The following is an 18,064-nucleotide window of genomic DNA, read 5'->3' as shown; positions in this document are numbered from 1 at the left end:
TGCCCTTGTGCAATGAAAGAGCAAAGATCCCTTTGGAGGAACAACTTTGGCCGCTGGTTGCCCATGCCAAATCCGTTGGTTAGAAACACTTGGCCTTGACAGGGCTGCGAGTCCCACGTCTGAGTCCCAACCCTCTCCCATCACTAAAATCCAAGGAAACTGCCCCAAATTTGCAACCGCACTTGCAGCGGGTGACTCTGGCTTGCGAGCCCCCGGCTGGGGTGTCCGCTCCTTGCAGACCAAACCATCCACAGGGATGCTTTTGGATGAATTTAAGTGTTGCTTATCATCAGGTTGTTTTCATCGATCCCTTTTTTTGGTGAAGCAACTCAAATACGAACTAAGGGCGACTGGAATAAAGTGCCCAGATCAAAAGGAAAACAAACCGCCCGATTCAGTCTGACAAGCCAACTTGGCCATACCTTGCCAGCTGGAAATTGCTTTTCTTCAGGACAATATTGCCATGGTCTCAGGTTTCAATTGCCATAGTAAAGGGATTTCCTCAGGGCTGAGGAAACGGAGACAAACTCAGCATCCAAAGAGAAGCCAGGGGACGCCTCAAATCCCTGGTTGCAGGAAATAAAAATAAAATTAAAAAAAAAAAAAACAAACAAGGAGGGAAAACCAAGCCAAAGTTAGTGCTCGTCGGTATGTTTTGTGTCCTTTTCTAATGTTTCTGTTGTACAAAGAATGTGTGTTTCTCCACTCACCCCTGTGTAATACCAGTGCCGATTTATTAGCAAGTTTTACGGTGAAGAAGTAGCCGTCGTAGAAGGAGTTGGGGGGTTGTGGGTGGGGCGTGAGCAGCATGAGGTGGGGGGCGATGCACGGGGGTGGCGGGCCGCTGCGCCGGCCGGCTGGGGAGCTGTCCTTGTGTATCCATCGGATGCCAATAAAGAGCATCACTACATTGGCGTGCCGCTTGGTTTTACCCACCCCCGCGAGAACCGAGGTTTGTGAATCCATGATAGGAAAGACGGCCTCAAAGCCTTCAAGGGTGGGTTTTTTTTTTTCTTCTTTCTTCCCCATCTTCCTATTTTAACCTTATGAATGGCAGGAATGTAAAGTCTGATCTTATCTGGTAGAGGAGGATTTCTTGGGAGCGCGTGGTGGAGGCTCGGACCTCAGCCAGGAACGCGGCGTCGGGAGCTTCGCCCGACTTACCCAGCTTCGTACAAGAGTTACACAAGCGGCTGCGGTGCTGGGCAGCGTCCCAAGCATCCCCCCAGCACTGCCCACCGTGCTCCCGCCCCGCTCCCTGGGACGGCGCAGCCGGTGCACTCCAGGAGAGACCTTCGATGTTGGGAAAAAAAAAACTGAAAAAAAAGAGGGTAGCTTCCTCCTCCTGCCCCTCTGAGTCACTTGGCTGCTGCAAAAGAGCATTAAAAGGCTCAAGTCCACTTATTTTGAAGCATGTGCTGCTTTGGGCATGAAGCACCTATTTCTGCACCCCGGTGCTGTTAGCAATGCTGCCCTCGGCACCCCAAGGGGCAGGATCAGCCTCAGGATCCTACACAAAATCCCCAGACCCAGGGGAGATTTATTTAGGTGGAGGAAAGTTTTTGCAACGAGTCCAGGAAGGTCTTGGAGGGCTCAGCTGCCAGGAAGGCAAAGGGATACAGGGCACGTTTCTGATACTAAATACTCACACAGCCCTTGGGCAGCCAAATTAGGGGGGGAAAACCCCCCGGCACGGTGACAGGTAAAACTTCCCCCAAACAAGAGGTTGGCTCTTGCCTCAAAGAGCTTCCGATGGCTCCTAGGAGGGTACGTGTCCCCAGCAAACGTGGGACACGTGGGCGAGGGCAGCTGGGACCTTGCGGGGCTGGTGTTGGAGTTGTCTCGCCCAGGATCGCGTGTGGGTTTGCACACAGAAGTATTTACACATTGCAGTTTATAAGAGCTTGAAATAGGATGCTCAAATGTAGCTGGTTTTATTCTTGGCTGGCCTGGGTCGCTCTCTAGCAGGAAACGTAATGAGGACCAGGACTGCACACACATAAAGAGCGTTCCCTTTCCTTTTTTCAGGCTCCCACACGGTACTGCAAATAAACGAGGGAAAATAATTGCAATCAATCCATTAGGTTTAATCTGCTTCCTCTTAATCCCCATCCTCCCCTGGGAAAGAGGCTGGAATGGAGAAGAGGAGCGGAGCCCGGCTGCGAGCGTGAGCTGAAGGGTTTCTGCCGGGAAGGGAGCCTGGAGCCGGCAGGCGGGACCCGGGGGTGGGCAACGAGCATCCTCCCCACCCCGACTCTCCCTGCATCCCAGGCCAAAGCTGTGCTGGGGGGAGAGGGAGGGACGGAGCTTTGCGAGGTGGTCTTCATGTGTGGTATCAGCTGCATCAGATGGTCCTTGGGGAGAGCAACCTGATTTATGGTTAGTGCAGCACGGGGCGGGGGGAAAGAAAAAAGAACAATAAGATCTGGAAAGGAGCCTGATGTTTGCATCGGCTGCTGAGCAGGGCTGGGGAAAGGGCCCTGAAAAACTTCCTTCCCCTTCTTTATGGGTGCCTGGGGAGGGAGAGAGCAGCCCCCTGCTTAATCTCGCATCTGCTGGAAGGAGCTCTGGAGGGGGTCCCCCGGCTGGGGCTGGACTCACGCGCCCACTCTGGCCACCGTCACCCCCAGCAAAGAACCACCGCTTTGCTAAACCACTTGCCGTCCCCAGCACGAGGTCTCAGATAACCTCACCGGTCACTGAGAAAAAGGAAAAAAAAAAAACCAAAACATTAAAACCCCAGGATGGATGGAGATGCTTTTCATTTTCCTCGTGGCTTGGCTCCTACAGGGAGCTGGGACCTTCCCTTCACGGAGGGACAAAGATGGGAAAAGAAAGCTGAGCTTCCAGAATAGCAGCAGGGCTTTGCAAGTGAAACAACAGCTCATGGCACCCAGCTGCAGCTGACAAACGCTAATCTCACCTATATTTCTTCCCTGTCCATCTGTCTGCCTCCAGAAGCAAGTCGAGCAAGCGTTCTTGCAGGTTCCCCCAGCAATTCAGCCTGGATTTGGGGGTGCAGCCAGCCACAGGGAGGGGGGATTTGGAGATGCTTCATTTCCAGACCCCAGAGACAGCCCTGACCTGCCAACAGCCCCGTGGTACCTGCCCCGAGCGGGGCACGAGGGCCAGTGCCGGCATCAGCAGCCCCATCTCCCTGCTTCACACCCCCAGGCAAAATCTGCCTCCCATATGCCGGCGAGAGCCACATTCCCAAATAATGGGAAGCAGGTCAGCGGCAAAGCCGGGAGCGCCGGCGCGATGGCCGCGTGCCAGCGCCGGGCACAGCCCGTCCCCGAGGCTGCCTCGTGCCATGCGAGCGCAGGGGCTGCTTGGAGGCCGGTGGGATTCAGGCGGGAGGTAACAGCCCCCGGGAGAGCTGCGTGGCACCCTTCCTCTTTTAACCTGCTCTTAGCTCCTCGCCCCAGGCTCTTCCAGCCCTGATGGGGAGAGACGGGGCTGAGCAAGGTACGGGTTTAACCCATCATCACACCTCTATCGACCAGGCTCAGGGAAACACATGCATGGTCCAAACCTCGAGTAATTGTGGATGCTGTTGCAGCATCCAGAAGCTCCAGCAGAAACCGGGGCTGTGCCTGGCCCAGGATAAAGCTGGCCCAGGATAAACTTGGCCCAAAAGGCAAAGGGACAAGCCAGCGGGTGAGAAAGGGGCAAAAGCACCATGCCCAGGTGCCTGGCAAGGCAGGGCAGAGGTGGGAAAAGTCCCTGTGTCTCAGGGTGTCCCCACAACCTCATACAGGGCAGGGGACACCAGGGAGTGGGACAGGGGTGTCCTGGCACAGGTTATCACAGGACAAGGACATCTGGGCAGTGGCAGAGCCAACACCAACCCCTGCAGCCACCTCGCTCGTAACCACCCCTAATTCAATGCATCTAAGAGATATTGCATCTCAGTTGCTCACCTGGGAAGGAGGGACAGCACTGCCACACCAGCGGGAAGGGAAGGGAAGGGAAGGGAAGGGAAGGGAAGGGAAGGGAAGGGAAGGGAAGGGAAGGGAAGGGAAGGGAAGGGAAGGGAAGGGAAGGGAAGGCCCTGCTTCTTCCCCAAATTTCCCCCAGGTGATTCTGCTTTGCTGCAGCTGCATGCAAACCCAGAGAGGTGGTGATGGGGCTTTACTTTAATGGATGTGGCCTTCCTGGAGGGAGCAGGGAGAGGTTAAACAGCCCCAGATGGATGCGTTTGGGGGGAGTTAGCAAGGGAGAGGAGGTGAGAGGGGATAGAGCGGCCAGGGCAAGGCAGTGGTTCCCCCCAGGCACATGCCATTCCTGTTGCTGCTGTTGAGTCATCTCAGCAAGACCCAGCACAGAGGGTCTGGCACAGCGGGTGTGAGATGTTGCCCAAAATATGCTGAGAAAACCCATGTCCGTCCCAGCAACACAAGAGTGAGGGTACGATGGAGCCACCCAGGGCACCCCAAAATAACGTCCCCAGCCAGGCAAACCGCAGGATAAATGGGGGAAAACACTCCGGTTCCCCTCAAAGCATCACGCTCAGATGTAAATTGCCGCTGGCTGGTAACTCCACTGACATTGCAGGCTCCTCTGCAAAGGCTGGCTTCATCTGAAGCTGAAAAGAAGCCACCTGGGTATTGAGCAGTGCTTTTGTTCTGGCAAAGAGACAGCAAACTGCCATCTCGGAGCACCGGGAAGGGAGCAGAGAGACACAGAAGTGGCCAAATCCCTCCGATGGAGGTGTCGCAGCAGCTCCCCGAAAGTCTCCCCTGCTCCCATGAAGGGCTTCAAGCGCTGCACAGCACCATAGCGCTGAGTAATTTTGTTGGAAACTTGCCAACAGCTCATTTTCCTGGTCTTTTAATTATTTCCTTTATTTGAGTATGAAAGGGAAAGGGGTGGGGGAATGATTTACAGAGACTGGGAGAAAGTGGTCAGGTTGGTTTCCTTACAAACACGGCTGAAGACAAAATCACCGAGAGCAGGAAAAAGCCTTCGAGGGGTCTGGAAGAATTGACTTTCTCCTGTTTCCAAGGGAGGATGAGGCAGATGAAGATTTTAATTCCCAGGCAAAGCGAGATGAGCTTCAGCCAGGACACTGCTGCTTCAGAGGAGTCTTCCAGGGTCCCTTGCTCCCAGGGTGAGCATGCAAGCCTTCTCCTGGGAAAATTGCACCACTTGGGTGCAAAACCAGGCTGAGACCCAGACTGGAAGGATGATAAAGAGGTTTTAATTCCCTCGAAAGGGGAAAAACCCCATGCAATTCATTCCAGTTCATCAGCTCCCCTTGGCCATTAGTTGGTGACTCATTTTCCCCATCTGAAAAACAAAGTGAATATAAATCCTCCTCAGATACAAGCTCCCAGGTTAGTTTATTACTCATTTTAAAATAAATATTTTATTCTTCTTTTTTTTTTTATCTCCGGCTGCTGGGTGTTGGAAATGTGTCTTTGTTTTAGAAACAAAACAAAATAAATCAGAATAAAATTTTCATTAGATGCAAAACGAGACTGTTCCAAACAAAGCGAGCAGAGCGCAGCCTCCGATCCCGGCTGATGGTTGCCGGAGTTTTGTGTTGCAAACTCTCGCGACCGTCAGCCGGGACCAGAGGCTGTGCTCTGCTTTGCAAAACTGCCAGATTAAGTACTTAGAAATACAGATTTCTGGTTTTCCAACTAGGGAGGCCGGGCTGGGTGCCAGACGAGCCGTGGGAAGGCAGCAAACAGCGGCCAACTCCAGTGCACCGGCACTGACCCTCGTGCATGCTCTCCCTTCCCATCCCCGGGCACGTCCTTGTCCCCCCTCGGTGGACAGATGCTGGGAAAGGACCCATTTTTGCAGCCCGTCCTCCAAAGCCAAGCCAAATCTTAGTGCAGCCGCATCTTTCCAGCTCCCTGCATCACTTCATGTCCCTGTGCTGCCAGGGATGGGTCACCACCACGGCAGCCTCATGACAAAACTCGCTAATATTCATCAAGCTTGAAGAGGGAAAAGAAAGAACCGATGTGAGGACAGCGGGGATTTTGCTCGGCTCCTGAGCGGGGAGGAAAGTCTCCCTCCCTGCAGGTCCAGCCTGTCTTTAAGCTCAAATCCATCCCACACAAATTCTCCCCCCTGTTTCCCTTGTGCGGTTCCGTAGCTGGAAGGGTTTTGTTCCATCTCTAATTGCTTCAGACCTGCTTTTCAGCCTGGAATAATCAGGGCTTTCTGGAGAGATGCTTCGGCTCAACCCTGGAAAATACCCAAGGCAATGCACACACAACTGCGAGGCCAAAAAACCAGAGGCGTAAAACAGTTGCAGATACGTGCGTGGATAACCACCACCACCAGCTCCAGCTGAAGCCCAAACTGGGGTTTTCCAAAATAGCCCGAGGGAAGCAGCATCCCGCCCACGTGCCTGGACCACGCAGGGCACGTGCATCCTTGCTGCCCCTCGCCCATTCCGGTGACCTGAGGCCAGAGGTACCAAAATGGCATTTTGGGGGCTAAAACCTGGTGCAACCTGAAGTACCGGCGCACTTGGGCAAGGTGCTGGATGCGGGGGGACGTGAGTCCCCGGTGCGGTAAGGGGCAGCCTGGGCTGGGGGGTTTGAGCAGGGTTGGTGGAACAAGAATGTGGGAGAATCATTGAGGAGGGAAACAAAGTCACCGGGGCTCTGGCAATGCCCATCTGAGCCGGGCACGGAACCCCGGCACCCGCAGGCCCCTCCGAGAGAGGGGCCACCCTCTTGCCACCCCCCTGGCCAGGCTCTGGGCTCAGGGGTCCTTCCAGACGTTGCCTTACCTTCCTCCCCCCAGTTTGCTGCTCCTGCAAGGTGCTCCCAGGCACCCAGCGCTGCTGGAAGGGGAATGAAAAGTGAGGCGAGGTCGATGGGTGCTGCACCATGCCCAGGAGCGTGGCTGGGGATGGGGGGGTGATGTGCAGCCACCCCCCAGCCCCATTCCCCAAAGGGAGCCCAGGTTGAGGGCACTCAAGGGGACACGGGCTGGGCAAGCAGCACAATCCTGCTCTCCAGGGCTGGGTGAGAAAAATATTTGGCCCCTGCAGATGCTGCCCAGGGGGTGTCGATCGCAGCCACACGCCTCCGGGACCCCCCCCAGGCAGGGCTGCCTGCACAGCCCCAGGAAAGAGCCGCCAACCAACCCATTTCCTTCCAAAGAGCCTCAATTTTACACTTGAAGTGAAAGGATTGAAACATTTATGATTGAGCCCAGGCTAAAAGTTCCTGGGAATTGCCCTTGCAACCATATGGATTTGTTCCCTGGCTTAAAAAACACAAACACAAAACCCCAAAGACCCCAGCCCCAGCTTCCCACCCCCTTCCTTCCTCCCCTCGGCTCAGAAAAAGCCGCTCGCTCTCCAGCCACAGCCGCTGGTTTCAATTATCTCCATGATTAACTTTCTTCATTTTACAGGCGATTCCTGCCAGGCGCCCCATTTCCACCCCGCTGCGGTGTGGGGAGCAGCGTGGCTGGGGAGGGCAGAGCCGCAGAGCACCCCAGGGTGCTGGTGTGGGGGTACGGCGATGCTCCGGCCCCGCTCAGCGATGGGGAGGACAAACCTCTGGGCAGGCTGGCGGGATGCTGAGCTGAGAGGCTGCAGGCAGGAGGAAGGGGAGAGGGAGGAGGAAGAGGATGGAGGCTGAGAGAAGGGATGAATGGGGTCAGGAAAGGTTCGGAAATGTGGGATTTGGGGAAGGAGAGAGCGGGGAAGAGGGGGGACCTGGTGCTGGGCTTGCGAACACAGCAAGGAAGAAGGAAAGAAGGAAGGTGTGAATGTCAGAGAGGAGACAAGAAGGGAGCAGCAGGTGATGTGTTTTAGCTCATTGCTCCCGCCCATGCTCAGCCCCTGGGATTCAGCTCTGAGCCCCACCAGCCACCCCCGTGGCACCCATGGGTGCTGCGCCAGGGCATTGGGGCATCCCTGCCTCCTACAACAGCCGTACCCAGCACCCGCGGGAACCCGGCTCCTGCAGGGCGCGGTGGGCTGCAGATGGCTGTATCCAGCACAGCGCAGCGCTGACGCCCTTCTCCATCCCTCCCTCGCCACCTCCTGCCCCTTCCACCAGCTCCAGGCACTGCTGAGGATGTTTTGGTCCAGAGATCGCAGGGAGCCTATCGGTCCCCATAGCAGGGGGGTCACCTCCAGCCCAGGCCCTTCCTCGGACCCTCCACCCTCCACAGCAGTGGGAGAGGAGCAAGGAGGGACCATGAGCCCCTTCATACCGGCCAAGACCCTCGGGGGAAGCCACAGGATGCCCCAACCCACCTCGCCCCAGCCATAAATCCTGCCCCGATTTCCAGCAGGCGCTAGAAGCTGATTTGATTCTAATTTCCTTCTCTTGACTCAAGATTGAGCCTTTAATCCCTTCCAGCAAGCAGTCCCCGACCGTACCACCTCCTCCCTCTCCCCTTTTCCTTCCCGTCCCCCCACCAGCCTCCTGCCCAGGCTGGGCAGCAGCGGGGCCAGCTGGGCTCCATCGCCAGCCCCGAGGGGCTCCCCCACCAGCCCGGTGGTTATACGACCCTTCCCCGGCTGCTCAGCCATAGGGGAGGCGATTGCAGCTCACATTGCTGCAAAACCTGAGATGGGTCCCCCCTTGTGCCGGAGAAGGGCAGGATGGAGAAACCAAGGGGCAAATCTCCGCCTTTAAGGGAGGACAGAAGGTTTCAGGGCTGCTTAACCCAGGAGAGAGCGGTATACAGAGCCGGGGAGTATGCTGCGGTGTGGAAATTTGCTGCAGGCTCATCACCTCCATGCCTTTTGGGCCAAAACAAGCAGCAAGAGGTTAAATCACAGCTGGGGGAATTCCAGCTGGATGACTGGACACACTGGGAGAAAGCGGCTGCTGCATGGCCATCGCTGTGGCTTTGCTAAGACCGGCCCGGCTGCTGGGGAGGGCGATGGGGCAGATGGCTGTGGTCTCCCCACGCAGGGTTTGCTGTGCTCGGCAGCCCCCGTCTCCCTGGCAAACATGACGTGAGGATGCGGTGGATCCCCCCAGCCATTCCCACACCCCTCTCTGTCCAGCACAAGCTGGAAGCCGGCACCCAGCTGGGGCTGCATGCAGACAATTAGCAGATTGGAGCATCGTTAAGGGTCCGTGGGCTTCTGCCAAGATTTCCTACCCATCCCCATCTCCCCCCATTCCCTGACGGCCCATCACGCCTGGGCTGCTGCGCTCAGTCCCTGCTGCCGAGTGGATGCAAAGCCCTAGCGCTGGCTTGAGAGGGAAGATGCTGATGTGGGAGAAAAATGGATGTTAGGAAAATATGGGGTGTTTGGCTCTGAAATCCGGGGACAGAGACCAAACTCCGGAGGTGGGGGAGCAGTGACGACTTTATCCAGGGAGTTTTGGCTTACAGGAACGGGCTGGTCGAAGCTGCAGAGCATCAGCACAAAACCAGGGGAATCTGTGTTTCATTTACCTCCTGCCATACGCAGGGGTTACAGACCTTGCTGGACTCGGCGGGGGAGCAGAGACGTTTTGGACCCAGGGCGGGGGATACAAGGGGAAGGGGAGGCAAGGTGGGTCACCGACCTTTCTGCACCTCCCCGCTGTAATCCCAGCCTGGGCGACCGTAATCACCCCCTTTGTCCGGATGAAAAGCGGGGAGGTTGGGTTACCAAATTACACCCATCTCGCCCTCTCCTTCCCGCTTCGTCCCGCGCCGGCTGCCCCCGCTGCCGGCTATGGTTACCCCACGGACAAAGGTGCTGGCAGCAGGGGGCTGGGGGTCCCCAAACGGGGACACAGCCTGGCCCACAGCGCTTTCATCTCCTCCCCACCAGCCTGGGGAGCAGAGATAACCCCTGCCCTGAGCAGACTGCCTGGCCAGATAAGATCAGAGCCAGCAGGTAGACAAGGCTCGGCCCTTTGGCACCTGAAACCAGAGAGTTTCTCCAGTGCCTTCTGCCCCTGCAACTCAACCCGCTCCCTCCCCTCGCTGTGCGGGGTAGCACAGTCCCGAGCAGCTCCGGCTCCAGCAAAACTGCAGCCGTTCCCCTTCGCCTGGTCCTTGCACAGCTTTTCCTGTGCTTCCCCAAGCCGTGCCGCCCCTTTGGATGCAGGGGACAAAATGGGAACTCCTCTGGCACATTACATCCCGCAATGGGCTCAGTGGCTTTGCCAAGCAGCTCAAACCCGGGCAATCCCAGCAATGGGAGCACCCTGGGAAACCAGGCTGCATCCCAGAGCGCTTGCTGCGGTGGTTACATACAGGTTAATTCCTCCACCGCCATCTCCCCCCGACCCGGTGCCCTCGAGCCCCGAGCCCCCCCTGCCCCTCATGGTCCCCACAGCGCCTGGGAAGCATCTCCTGGTTGCAAGAAACAAGCCCCAAGGTGCTGCTCGGCCCTCACACGAGCACCCAGGGCCAGTGCTCTGCCAGGGCGGGAGGAAAAGCGTCCCCCGGCCACGACAGCATTTCTTGGCTGTCGGGAAAGGTTGTTTCTTAACACAGTTGGAGGCTCAGAACAGGGGCTGGGGAGGAAAAAAAAGCATCGATCCAACCGAGCGCTGCTCACTCTGACATCCCGAGCCTTGGCCAAACTCGGCTCCGGTAACACTGCCTTTTCCTCAGAAGGAGACGCAATATTTGTCTGGGACGAGGGAGCTGGAAAGCTGGGTGTTTCCGTGCTTTCCCCACCGGCCCCTTCGACGGCAGAGGACTGGGACACATGGCAGATCCCTGCGTGGCTGTGGGCACCTCCATCGCTCCGTGCAAGGTGGGTATCGGTGCTCGTGGTCTCAGCCCGCTTGGGGACGGGCTCCTGCAGCGTGGGATTAGTGCACAGAAAGCATCTTCCTCCGGGGACGCGCGCTTTGAACAAAACCAGGGGTGCGGGGACAGAGCAGAGGTCCAGCACCCAGCAGCGAGCGTTAGACGGTGCTTTTCATCAGAGACCTGACAACCCACTGAAACGATGACTTTGTTCCCGAGAGAAACCTGCCCCTTCTTTGAAGTTACTGGAAGTCCTCTAGAATAAGAAGGCTTTTACAGAAAGGATAATTGCTCTTCATTGCACCAAGAAGCAGCAGGGAGAAGGAATCAAAGGCAAACAGCCTCCAGAGCATCTCTCCTGCGGGTAGGAGAAATATTGTGTCTGGCTGCCCCCGCCGCTCCTGCCCGCCCTGCTGATGCTTCGGTCACCTCTTGGGTTTCATTCATGAGGTTCCCAAAATAACTTTTCTTTTCTCATCAGGACAGGAAGCCGTAAGAAACAAATCAAAGTCCAAGCCCGCTCCAAACGCTGATTCCTCCAGCGTACCGGGCCAGCTGAGGCTGTGAGAGTCTGGGTAAGCAAGAACAGGAGAAAGCGCTTTTTAATTTCCTTGAAGCACAGCGAGTCACGCGAATTTTGGCATCGATGCTTGCTCTGCGCTGCGTTCACACGCTGCCTCCGGCTCCCAGCAGTGTCGATGTCGGTAAATTTGCCCCCTCCTTTGAAGTTTTGCGTCGCAGGGACAGCTTCAGCAGCCATCACCCAAGCTGCTGCTGTGACCCCTGGACCTCCCTCGCTCCCAGCCGTGTCCCCAAAACTTAAACACGTCTATTTGCAGCACCCCAACATGTAGGAGTGGCTCCCATATGTTCTGGCGGAGCAAGAACTCAAGGTAGGGCTTCCAAATCCCTCCCCAGCCCCTGGCCACTGGCTCCTCCATCCTGGCAAAGCTGCTGACCCGGGAACCGCCGACAAACCACCGGGTTTTGGCTCCGAAGCGCTGGCCGGGAGGATGATGCAGCCGAGGACCCAACGTTCCCGAAGAACCCTGCCAACTACCCTGGGGGCTCAGCCACTCCCGCTCACACCCGCGACCCTGCCAGGGCTCTCCCCGTACTGCAGCGACCACCGTGACGGCAGCCGGGGCTGGGTGAGGCCGGCTCTCGCTGGCCGGCACGGCTGCTGCTGGCAGGGATGGCTGGAGAGATGCTCAGCCTGCTCCCGCGCTCCGTCCCGGCTGCCAGGGAGGATTTTGGCCAGGTTATAACCACGTGATGCTGCAGTTGTTGCAGTCTGGGGGCTGATGGCCGCTGTAGGTCCATCCTTATGCCAAGGTGTGGGGCGAACCCTCGTCCTCAGCCCCTGCCTGGCTCCAGGGCACTGGCAACAACGGAAACAACAACAAAAAGGTCAAAATGCCCCATTTCTGCTGGCAGGAGCCGGCACCGGGCTCGGACCACTCCTACCTGAGGAAGGGGAAGGATCACAGCAGAGCGGTCCCTTTCCATCAGAGACCTGACAACGCGCTGAAAGGATGACTTTGTTCCCCAGAGATGTTCCTGAGATGCTCCAGCAAGGCCCCGGAGCCGGGGAGGGGGAAGGCGAGAGCTTCGTGCAGCACATCTGGATCTGGACGAGAACATCTGCCTACAGCCCACTGGCTGCAAAACACCGAGCGTGCAGCGAGGGAACCGCAGACTCCCCCGTTTGTGGGACAGCGTCTGATCCAGTACAGAATTAAAACCAAATATTTTCACAAGATTCCCAGGAAGCACAAGGGAAGGGGGGGCGAGGAGGGGATCCCCACGGCCACCAGCGTGTCGGAAACGTTCACTTTTCCCTTCCCTTTTACATCTCTTTTATATGCTTGTTAGTCAGTGGTTTTAATACACTTCTGACCCACCCTGTCATATTATAAGACTTAATACTTGGCGCTGCAGGAGTTGTTTAATGCATTGAGTCGGGCCAGGGCGCGAGGAGAGCCTGAACCCCATCTGCATGCGTGGAAAAGCACCGTTGCTGTAAAAACACATGGGAGCATTTTGTTCCTTCATTGGATGACAAAAATGCATTAACGGATTATTATTATTAAGCTAGGGAATGACAAATAATCCACCTCTGAAGAATGCCCTAGTGAGAAACAGCTGTGTAACATTTAGTTATAGCAAATATTTCCGTGAGGACCAGCAGCTGGCTGGGACGGACCGGTGTTGGGAGCCTTGGGGAGCAAAACAAGGGGAAAGAAGTGTCTTATCAAGAAAATATTTCATCCATCAGGTGACTCAGTTTGCTCTTTAGCTAAATGAAAGGCACCAAAAATAGAAGGCATTCAAAGAGTTTGCAGTGAATAAATAGAAAAGGGGGGAAATCGGGTTTAATTCTGGCTTCCAGGCTGCGGGGAGGGCGGCGAGCGCAGCAGCAGCCCCTGCAGAAATCTGGTCCGAGTTTTGTGCTCATAACAAAGCTGCAACCTCAACGAGTTTCACATGGTTTTGTGTTTCTCCTGCAGCATTTTCCACAGCCACAAAAGCAGGGACTTGAAAAATGACCTCAAAATTTTTATCTGAATTGAGAAATCTCTCCCTGGCTGCTCTGACTCATCCCGTCTATGAACGGCCGGAGCATAAAGCAGGGGCGAGGTTAACACATGCACTGAAAGTGTGTGGCACAACCTGCCTGCGGATGTAAATCCTTTCCAGCCAGGGCCAGAGCTTCGCTCCGATTTCCCAATGCCCACGGCCACGCTTCTCTTTCCTTAAGCAATGGCTCAAGCGACACAAACCCCCGTCCCCAGCCCCTCTTTGACCGCCCACGGGGCCACGGCAGTGCGATGCTGCTGGGAAGAGAGGTGGGATGTGATGGGGACCACGGGAACAGCGATCCCGACCTGCTCATGTATTTCTAGGGGTGGCGGGGAAGCGATGGCTTGCTCCCAGCGCTGCCTCTTCCATTCAGTGCCGAGAGGCAATTCTGTGATTTTTGTTGCATGCCAGTTAATTAAAATATCTCTGGCTGCTTGATGTACGCGGGGATGTGACAGCACCGTGTGCCCATGGGGTCTCTCCGTCGTGTGCAAAAAAGGGGCAACGCATCAGCGCTGCGAGATGAAGCGTCTTGAAAGAGCTTAACACTGGCTGCCTCCAGGACCCGTGGGTGTCTGCGGTTCAGGCCGTCGCTTCAGCTCTCAGTCTCCGAACGGCCGGTGCCTCCAAGGAGCTGGCGGGGCACATGCTGCCGGCAGCATCGTCCTGTTTGCAGCAGGATCAGGCCCCCGTTTGCAAGGAGGGGAAGGAGATGGGAACGATTTAGCCCCAGACGTGGGGCTGCTGCAGGGCACGGGGATGGAGCAGCCGAGAAGCGGATTGCGATGCTCCAGGGCTGCAGCAAAGCGTCGGCTGGCAGTTTGTCTGTCCCGGACGGGCTTTCGGCGCTGATCAAACACCGCATCACCCCACGTGCCTGCCCCGCCGGGCTGGCTTTGCAGCTGAGCAAAAGCTGCCTTTTGACAAGTCCTGTTTTTTCTCTGGAGCGGGAAGAGCCTGGGAACATCCACCTCCCCGACACCTTCGTGGCACCCCCAAAACACACTGTCCCCCCGGCTCCCTTCGCTTTCCAACCTTCCCCAAAACAGCATCTCCAAGAGCCTTAGCAGGTTAAATGGCAAAATGCATCCCCATCCTCAGCAGTGGGGCCTTATCCCAGGAAAATCCAAAGGTGGGACCTCATCCCAAAGACATGGCTGCACTTGCAGAGCTCATGGAAGATTTTGGACGGGGTTTTCTTGAGTTTCCTCCCCTCTTTGCTAACAGAAGCACCATGGGACCCCAATAAGCGGCACCCTGTTGCTTTGCACTGTACCTGCCTGCATCTCCAGGGCTTTCCCCAGGTCCTGCTCTCGCTGCTCCTGCCGCCACTGACCGCGAGCTCTCTTTGGATATTTGGGATGGGAGAAGGCTCACCTGAACAAGCAGCAGGTTAAACCCGTTACCGCCTCAATGCCACACTTCCCTAGGAGCGAGGGGAAAGGAAAACAGCTTTATTATCCCTAATTGAAGTGAACTCGCAGACCTCTCCCTCCCCCCCGGATGCAGCGAGAGCTTCCCGAAGAAACGGGGAAGGTCGTTTTTCCCAGAAAATATTCCCTTCACCTTCCAGCCTCCCCCACACCTCCCACATTAATTTAAAACAAATTAAACTCTGGCTACACCTGGCTCCCTGCCGGCAGCCCCGGCTGGATGGAGGCCTGCGGGGAGTCCCGGGGGGATGCAGGTGAGCGGGGGCGGGGCGGGAGGGCGGATGCGGCTCCGTTCACCATCACCTGGGCCTTGCAAGGAGGGTGCCAGACCCCGCGATCCCCAGCGTGGGATCCCAGGGGATCTGCGGATGGGCGGTGGGTTTTGGCTACGTGACCCTGGCTGGGTCTGTGTGGGGTGTTGGACAGTGGGAATGGGGGTTCAGGATGGTATTTTGCAGGGAAGACAAGGCTGTAAGTAGCTGGGAGGGCTTTTCTGCTTGGTTGGGATTTTTACCAGAAGGAAGATAATGTCTACGAGCTTTTCTGGGGGAAAAAAACCCAACCGATGATGAAGACAAGACCGTTCAGTTTTACTGCTCCATAAATCAGCCCTTGGGCCCCCGGCCTGGGGATCAGCCTGGCGATCACCCGGGTAATCATCACCTCTTCTCAAACAAAGTCCAGCACCAGCACGAGTGGGAACGGGAGGAAACATTATCCCGTCTTCCATCCCTGCTCCCCCCCTTTCCCTTGGGAGGAGGTTTTAGGTTTTCAGTGAAAGTCACTGTATATACTTATAATTCTAGTTTTTAGCAGCTGACACTTCCCCTGCTTTCCGTCAGCTGCAAACTCTCCGGTTCCCAAAGAAAGGAAGAAACAAATAAATAAAAGCTGCTATAAAAACAGCCACATTCTGCGAAGATTTGGGGTGAAATGAAAACCCAGCTTCCTGTTTACCAAAAAAATAAATGAGAGGGGGAACGTGTTTGATATGACCTTTAAGCCAGTCCGTCCTCCAACCCTGCCTTTGCACTGACGACCTCGAGGTTTGGCTTTCTACCTCCTCTGCCCTCCACAAAGAGAGAAAATCTGGAGCAAGCAGGGAAAAACTCAGCTGGGGACAAATGGTGCTGCCCATTCGGGGCTGGGTGCAGGCAATCCCACAGGAGCTTCGGGCTCGCTTCACGGATGCTTTCCTGCATGGATGCTCTTTGGAGAAGGTCGTGCTCCCACCAGCCCCCTGCCTCCGCACCCTGGGGGGCTGCAGGGATGGGGCAGGGCTGCCGAGGCCCCCACCCCACCGAGGCCCCCCGGGAAACGGCCTCACCGACACCCGCGGGTGGCTGCCTGTCCCGTCGCTGCTGGAGCATCACTTCACTTTCCTGACACCGCCCAGCGCTGCTGGCTTTCTGCGTCCTATTTATTTTGGATGGATTATCATACAGTTTTTGGAAACACAGCCCGCTCCCCCTCCGCATTCCCCACCGGTTCCCTGCAGCAAGGAGGCTCGATCGGCGCTGAGGCCGTGGGAGCCTCGGAAAGGGGCTGAAGCAGCTCAGAAAAGGAGCCAGGAGGTTTCCCCGGCCCCAACAAGTTGTGGGAAGGGCCGTGGGGGCTGCAGCCCAGCTGTGCAGGCTGGGCGGACACGGGGGAGGGCTGAAGGGGACCCGGAGGCAAAAATCTGCTGGAAAGAGCCTGTCCTGGTCCCCTCCACCTGCCCCACGGACAGCAAGGAGCCCAGACATGAAATCACTCCCGCGACCCTACAGAAATGCCTTTTCCCCGTGACATGAGCAAGGCACGGCAGGCAACAGCTGGGACGTCTCAGCTTCTGCCTCTTACCTCCCGTTGCTCCCAGTTTCGGGTCCGAGGTTAGCATGGCCCGTTTCCCCAGGCTGTGGTTTATGGTTGCACTGGTGCCTCGCTGGATGTGTTGCCTTCACCATACCTCAGCATTTCTGCCCAAAAATCACCTCTAAAATCTGCCCAAGGAATAAAGAAAACTACTCTGGGAGCTCCTCCAGGCACAGTGACACATTGGCGCTGATTCCAGGAGGTTTTCCTTGGAGAAACCAGCTCCATGGGTGCATTTTCCCAAGCATTTATGCCCGGGAAAAGAAAGGATGGTGCAACAGCCCATGAGCAAACAGGTCCATGAGATGCAGTTGGATGAACACAGCATCCCAAAGGACTTGCTTGCACCAGGCACCAGCTCTGGGCTGCCGCAGGATCAAGTGTTATTCTGTGGATAAATGCCCCTGCCGTGCCCCACCGGACACCGCAGAGCCACGGTAGAAGCCAAGCACCCAGCTTCTTTCCCAAATTTCTGCCACCAGCACCACCCCCAAGAGCAACACTGCCATTATCTGTATTTTCAGGCTTGTGGACCCATTTCCTAGCATGGATGGGGTGTAGGAACCGGTTGTCTTCTCCACACAGAACCCTGCCACGGGCTCGTCCCCAGCTGCCACCGTCCCCTTTCCCCAGCCCAGGGTGGCTGCAGCTCCCCGTCCCCTTCGCAGCCTTTCCCGGGGATCTATATCGGATCAATACACGTCTAGTCAGGAGGTGAAAGGTGAATACATTAAAATACACTTAGTAAACACCATCTGCAGAGCTGGTGAGAAGGTGAAGGCAAGAAATCATTGTAAAATAGCCCCTGGAAGACACATAACAGGAGAGCGCTGTGTCCAAGAGCCGATAAATCTCCAGCCGTGGGTCTGAGCTCTGGAGGGAGCAGCTTTGGATTGAGCGGGGCAGGGTCTGAAGGCAGCAAATTTGATGGGATTCATTTGCTTTGCAGGAGGGATATTTCCCCAGATCCTCTCCCTGCCCCAGTTAATTTGGAAAAGCCTTGTGTTTCGCAGCAGCCGGGCACAGGAGCGGAGCAGCAGGGATGTGCTTGGGAGCCCTGCGAGATTTTTTGCGCCCAAAGCATCTCTGGTTTCTAAGTGATTTAAACCGGGACCTTGGAGGTGGCAAGAAACATCCCTGGGAAACCCCAGCGCCGGTTTGCAGCCCTTCAGACCCCGGTACCGCGGTCGGGGGGAGCAAACTCCCCAAACCTGCCCATGGGACCGTGCAAAAAAGCAGCAAGCAAAGCCAAAAGGAGAGGGGATCCTGGGGGAAGGTTTGGGAGGTGTTTCGGGGGGTGAGGTAGGACATGTGGAAAGGCCTCAAAGGTACCAAAAAAATGCTTCATTGCACTCAGAGCTGGATTTGGGTGCAACAGATGCTTTGCATAAAGATTTTGCTGGGTTTTACCTTCAGATGGAGAGGCAGGAGGCAGGACGGACAAGCTCCTGGTGTGCAGACAGCATGCCACCCCTTGTGTCTGCCCAAAAACAGCC

The sequence above is a fragment of the Platalea leucorodia genome (genome assembly GCF_965183815.1).
Source record: "Platalea leucorodia genome assembly, chromosome: 22".
Taxonomy (NCBI): domain Eukaryota; kingdom Metazoa; phylum Chordata; class Aves; order Pelecaniformes; family Threskiornithidae; genus Platalea; species Platalea leucorodia.
The sequence above is the reverse complement of the archived record's forward strand: the minus strand, read 5'-3'. Positions refer to the sequence as shown.